The sequence below is a fragment of the Lipotes vexillifer genome, unplaced genomic scaffold (assembly GCF_000442215.2).
Source record: "Lipotes vexillifer unplaced genomic scaffold, Lipotes_vexillifer_v1.1 scaffold1179, whole genome shotgun sequence".
Lineage (NCBI taxonomy): Eukaryota > Metazoa > Chordata > Mammalia > Artiodactyla > Lipotidae > Lipotes > Lipotes vexillifer.
Window position 1 is genome coordinate 956170 of NW_006783890.1, and position 5904 is coordinate 962073.

The 5904-nt window shown below is 40.7% G+C and overlaps 1 protein-coding gene across 1 annotated transcript in view; it reads right to left on the reverse strand.

Moving 5' to 3' along the window:
• Positions 1-5904, reverse strand: part of VWC2L (von Willebrand factor C domain containing 2 like) — a 154486-nt gene that overhangs the window by 96938 nt on the left and 51644 nt on the right. The gene's annotated exons all lie outside the window — the stretch shown is intronic.

Below are 5904 nucleotides of genomic sequence, written 5' to 3' on the forward strand. Positions count from 1 at the left end.
GGCCTCTCACCGTTGCGGAGCACAGGCTCCGGACGCGCAGGCTCAGCGGCCGTGGCTCACGGGCCCAGCCGCTCCGTGGCACGTGGGATCTTCCCGGACCGGGGCACGAACCCGCGTCCCCTGAATCCGCAGGCAGACTCTCAACCACTGCGCCACCAGGGAAGCCCCTAAAGAGGTCCTTTAATATTGCGGTAGTATTATCTAAGAATGAATGAAACTCAAGGCAAGATGAGGCCTTTCATTGTACCTTCAGCATAACATACAGGGATTAAGAACCAGCCTGCCTAGGTTCAAATCCTTCCATATCATTTACTAGTTGTGTGATTTTACGCAAGACACCTAGTATTTTAAGCCTTTGTTTCCTCAGCTGTAAAATCGGGATAATGATAATGGTAGCTGCCTCATAAACTTGTTGTAAGGATCAAATGAGCTCATCCTTACAATTTTAAGTGTTCTATACGTGTTAGCTGTTTTTGTTATGGTTCCAGGGACAGTGATGAAATGAAGCAGGACAGCCTGCTTTTCTGAGGTTGTGGTCAGAGAAGCAAAGAACGTTTTCTTATAAATCAAGGGGGTGTTGCAAATCTCCTAGCAAAGATTTGTGCCAGAGAAACGAGTTCCCACTAGAGTTGAACCAAGGATGACTTCTGTATCTCTCTCAGGGCTTGTCTGCAATTCGAAAGCACAGCTGTGGCTTCCAGGAATGTGATGGGTTGAAGGAGAGAACATCCTGGTCCCTTCCATACCTTGGGGAATTTTCCAGCGTTGATATAGGACAGTAAGAACTCGGTTCACAGCCTCATTAGGGAGTGGAATGTTCACACAAATGACATTTTCTAATTCATTGAGGTCTATCCATTTTTGTCCTTACATAGGTATTCCTGATGCTTCAGTTCTGAAGGGATGGTATTAGCTGCAGGTGTCATGTAGCTTTAGCAGATGGAAGATATATTAAATTTAGCAGCCTTTTCCTTTTTTTCCTGTCTTCAGAACTTTTGATTTTATCACAGCATAAAATTCAGTCTCTCTGAGTACAGGGTTCTAAAAGGGGTTTAGACCTTAAGGGAAGTTAATCAGTGCCCTTAGATGTGGAAAGAACACCTTGGTTTCAGCTACATAACCAATTGACAAAATAAATGTTTGAAGTTCAGCTTTTCTCACTGAGTTTCCACACTGTTAATAAATAGATGAAATACAAAAATACATCAATAGCTCAAAAGGAAAAAGAGAGCATGAAAAAGGCAGGGGAAAAATGTGGTTTCACTTCCAAATGTGCTGAATAAAAATAATTGTGGATGTAAGCAGGCCAGCTTTAGGTTTTAATCATTGTTTTTCCACTACCTAATAATTTGCTATTCAGCTCCTGCTGTCATATAGCTTTTGGGTTGGGTGGCATAAGCTCACCAGGTAACCACAAGTAATCTCTTTAGTTTAAGCCTGTGGTGCATCAGAGCATGAGAGGCTGGACCAATTAGATGCACTATGTAAAAAAAATTTTTTTTCATTAATATTTGGCATTTGATGCCCTGATCTGTAACCAAATGAGTAATTTTGCCGTTGTTATGCTGTATGGAAACTATCATTTTGACCAGAATGTCGATATGTGGTCTTTAAATTTCATACTGGGTATTAAAAACTATGCAAGCTAGCAGTTAGAATGTGCATGATTTTGTTCTGAATGTATATCATTGAAAATATTGATTTAAATGATAACATATGTGCTGCTTGTACCAAATCTCTCTGCATATTGGCTGCAGTATATTTCCTTAAATCTACCAGGGCATTAGCTATCAAGCAGAAGATTGCTTTCTGTGAGTGGGGGAATTATTATCACACTAAGAAAGAAGAGGGGGGTCTTATGTCCCAGATAATATATGAGCAAACGGGGAAAACTCTTGAGAAAAAAAAAGAGGAAGAAATAATAAGAACATGTATTTTTAACTGGTCTGTTCTATTTTCATGAATTCTGCTGTCAATATATTGTGACTTGTTTAGATGTGAAAAGACAGACTGATTTTCCTGGGCTGGGGGGTCAGGAGATCCGGGTTCAACTTCTGGCTTTGCCAATATCAGTGTGACCTTGACCAAGTCACTTAGCCTCCTTTGCAATCTGTTACTTCTCTGCAACGGAGGCTCTTGCAATTGTCAGCAATCACAAAGCCACATTTGGCCTACAGATATTTTTTGTTGACCTGCATTCTTTGTAAATTTCTCTAAGCCAAGCCAATGCTCAAAAGTTGTGAGACTTCACTTAAAAACCAGGTTTCTGCCCTCCATTCGAAAATTGGAAGACTTAATACCAGCCTCACATTCTTACATGGCAGAATAGACTAGAGCGGAATGGTGCCTCCAATTCAAATGGCATCTGCTTCCCCCATTTGTCTCAGTCTTCACCACTCCCTGTTTTCACCCCAATGCAGGGACTAAATGCTAGTTCCACTTGCTTTGCTTATTGTTGATTTTCTTCTAGTATGGGTATATATTTCAGTATCCACCACCATCTCTGTCTAATTTGGAAGAAATAAAAGTCAAGGCATCCACAGTTTTCAAAAATATATGGGAAGAGTACATTTCCTTTTTAAATGCAGACTATCTCTTTGGTTGTAAGATGCTAACAAAGCATTCCTGTTGAAAGAATACGAGCCCTGCTTCACTTGGTTATGTTACTCTCTCTCTAGGCATTTAAATTTGTCATCCCTGGGCCATTTAGGAATAAATGCTATAATTCTATAACTTCATGAAGAAACTTCTCAAAAGATGCCTTCTTTTAAATGTCCCATTGATGTACAACAAAGAGAGAATTTCTCTGGGAAGATGTCTGGGTCTGATAGCCAGTAGAAGGGCTTATACAAGCTGTAAGGCTTTTCAAAGGAAGGGCTCTGGGGGCCAGACAGTAGCTTGCTGAACAGTTACAAGCAATTTGTATTAGTTCAGGGGCCTCGGTGAGACTGTTGTGTGCTAGAGAGAATGGCTTTCCCATACCAGATTCCATTTCTTCCTGTATATTCCTTCATTTCCACAATGAACCAAAGATTTCTGTTCTTCTTGGCACTGCATTGAACTTTTTTGGCAATCAGAGTGACCTTGAGCAGGGTGGGAAGCCGACAGAAGCAAACCTAAGGGAAATAGCATCTCATACCCTTCCTGATAATAAATGCTGGCAAATTACTGTGTCTGTTATGTGCCAGGTGCTATACAGAGTATTTTACATACATTATCTCATTTAACCCTCATAATTAGTTTATTAGGAACATATTATTTTCCTCAGTACACATGGGGGGTCTCAGGTGCTGGGAGGCTAAAGAGCTGCTTCAAGGTCACACAAGCAGCACTGGGGAGTTGGTCTCCCTATTGCCACCGGCTCTGCTTGAAACCACTTGACTGTATTATATCAATATGACGGCTTCAATGGTTTTAAAAAAGAAAGATCAGGGAATAAAATGAATGGTTTACTTATGCAATAATAGAAAGTGTTTTCCCCCTCAAATGTTGTAATATTTCTCTATAAATACACTCTTTTGTCTTCCTATAATTCATATTTGACAAAATACTTTCGCACGCATTTAGCTCTCACAACAGACTCAAGACCAGGCAGGCCAGGTCTTAACTGACTGCATTTTGCAAGTGAGAAAACCGAGTCCCTAGAGGTGAAGTGGCTTGCTCAAGGTCACACTGCTAAGTGAACTGATAGTTCTCCTGTGCCCCGTGCTTGTCACTCCCTAGGATGCCATGCTACCTCCTTCTTGTAGGTAGTAGGTTGATAAATTTTTATGTATGAAAGAGCCTCTCCTCTCACAAAGTGAGGAGAAATGACCTGCTCTCTATGTAAACTATTCAGTATAAGATTATTTTCTTCTTTCTCAATTATTCTTTCAATATTACAATGCAGATGGTAATAAAACAAAAATATTATTGGCAATTGGGCTATACTGATATAGCAATCTGTTCATTTTGAACCCTCAGATTCTTCTATCTGCCCTGGGTAGACTTTTCAGACTGGCATGACATCTTTGAGAGGTGTCTGTGATGATTAAATTCTTTCCTCATAGTATCAGGGACCCCGTTTATAATTGACTAGCTCACTTAGACATGTGTTAATGAGACCAAGATGATGATGTAGCTTTGCTCATGTCTATAGATACAGATTGTCCCCTGACATTGACTGTTTCCCAGTGGTTGTAGGAAGGGAAAGAAAAGTGAGCTATTTTTTTGATACCACCAAAATTGTAAAACTCAGTGCTTTCTTTCCCAAACTCAGCATATCAAAAAGCTATGTGTTATATATGGAATCTAAAAAAAAAAAAAAGTTCTGATGAACCTAGGAGCAGGACAGGAATAAAGATGCAGACGTAGAAAATGGACTCAAGGACACGTGGAGGGGGAAGGGTAAGCTGGGATGAAGTGAGAGAGTGGCATGGATATATATACACTACCAAATGTAAAATAGCTAGCTAGTGGGAAGCAGCCGCATAGCACTGCTATGGGAGATCAGGCTGCTTTGACCAGCTCGGTGGGGGGGTGGGGGGGGGATGGGTAGGGTGGGAGGGAGATGCAAGAGGGAGGGGATTTGGGGATATATGTATACATATGGCTGATTCACTCGTTATACAGCAGAAACTAACATAACATTGTAAAGCAACTATACTCCAATAAAGATGTAAAAAAAAAAAAGCTATGTGTAAACTAGGTGTAGTTCTCTATATATTCCCACATGAATATTCATTGAGGGGGAGGCATAAAAATGGAACATTTCTCAAACTCTGTTCCATGAAATGCTAATAGATATTCTGAACAAATGAGATTACTGCCACCATGGTGACATGGAATGCCAGTCTGTTGAAGATAAGACCTGTGTTCTAGGTCTCTTCCATCTGTTGACTGTCTTTGGGTGATGTTCTGTATCAGGATTCCTTGTATACAAAGGTGGTTCTCACTCTCAGGTATGAGTTAAACATGCAGAAGCATGACCATGATATATTTTCTATCAATGTTTGCTTGGTCTTAATTATCCTTGATGTGTATGTCACTGTTATTCGCAAACACCTATAGCTTTGGTGCCTGTGCATGAGACTTTTTTATAGAAAATACTTGTATTTTCTTCTAATTCTGAACTGTAATGGAAATGTCATGTTTTTTGACATTTAGGAAACATTAACCTTGTTTTCTGAGTATAGTACTTTTATTTACCTTTGGGAAAATACCCACTGTCACTACCCTGTGACTCTAGTGGTATTGTCTGCATCCCCACCTTCAGGAATGGGAATGTGGCTCCAGCCTGGCCAACTGAGTGTCACGTTCTTCTGTCAAGGGGGATTGGTTCAGGAATTTATTTTTGCCAATGTGAGTCACACCAAATACTGTTAGATAAAATATGTACCCATTCCTTCATCCTCCACTAGATCTAGGCATATGAGGAAGTAAGCCTGAACCTGCTGGCAGCCATCTTGTCACCATGAAGGGCCTCAAAGTGCAACCAACAAGAGAAATGCAGAACAGAGGAATGACAAAAAATCAAGTCCTCATATTGTCTGAGTCCCTTCATTCATCTAGGTCTAGATAGAGCTGGTGCCCTTGGATTTTTCAGTTAGGTGAAACTTTTTGTCTGATATCAGCTGGAGCTAGTTTTTTGTTATTTGCAACTGAGCAGGTGCTCACCAAAGCAACCAGGGAAAATAAGGAAGCTAAAGGCAGAGGGTAGAGCGCATCTATAGTATTGAAGCCTGTAGAATCCCGTGAGTTTGCTCTAGGGCCCCAAGGCCCCATTCAATTCTCCTTTTATTAATGTAAGTATATGAATGACAGTGTTACACCGAGGAAGTCTGCTTATAGAGCACACGTTGGCTGTGTGGTTTAGTGGAAGGGGCATGGGCTTTGGACAGGAAAGAGTGGGGAAAAAAAGTGGTA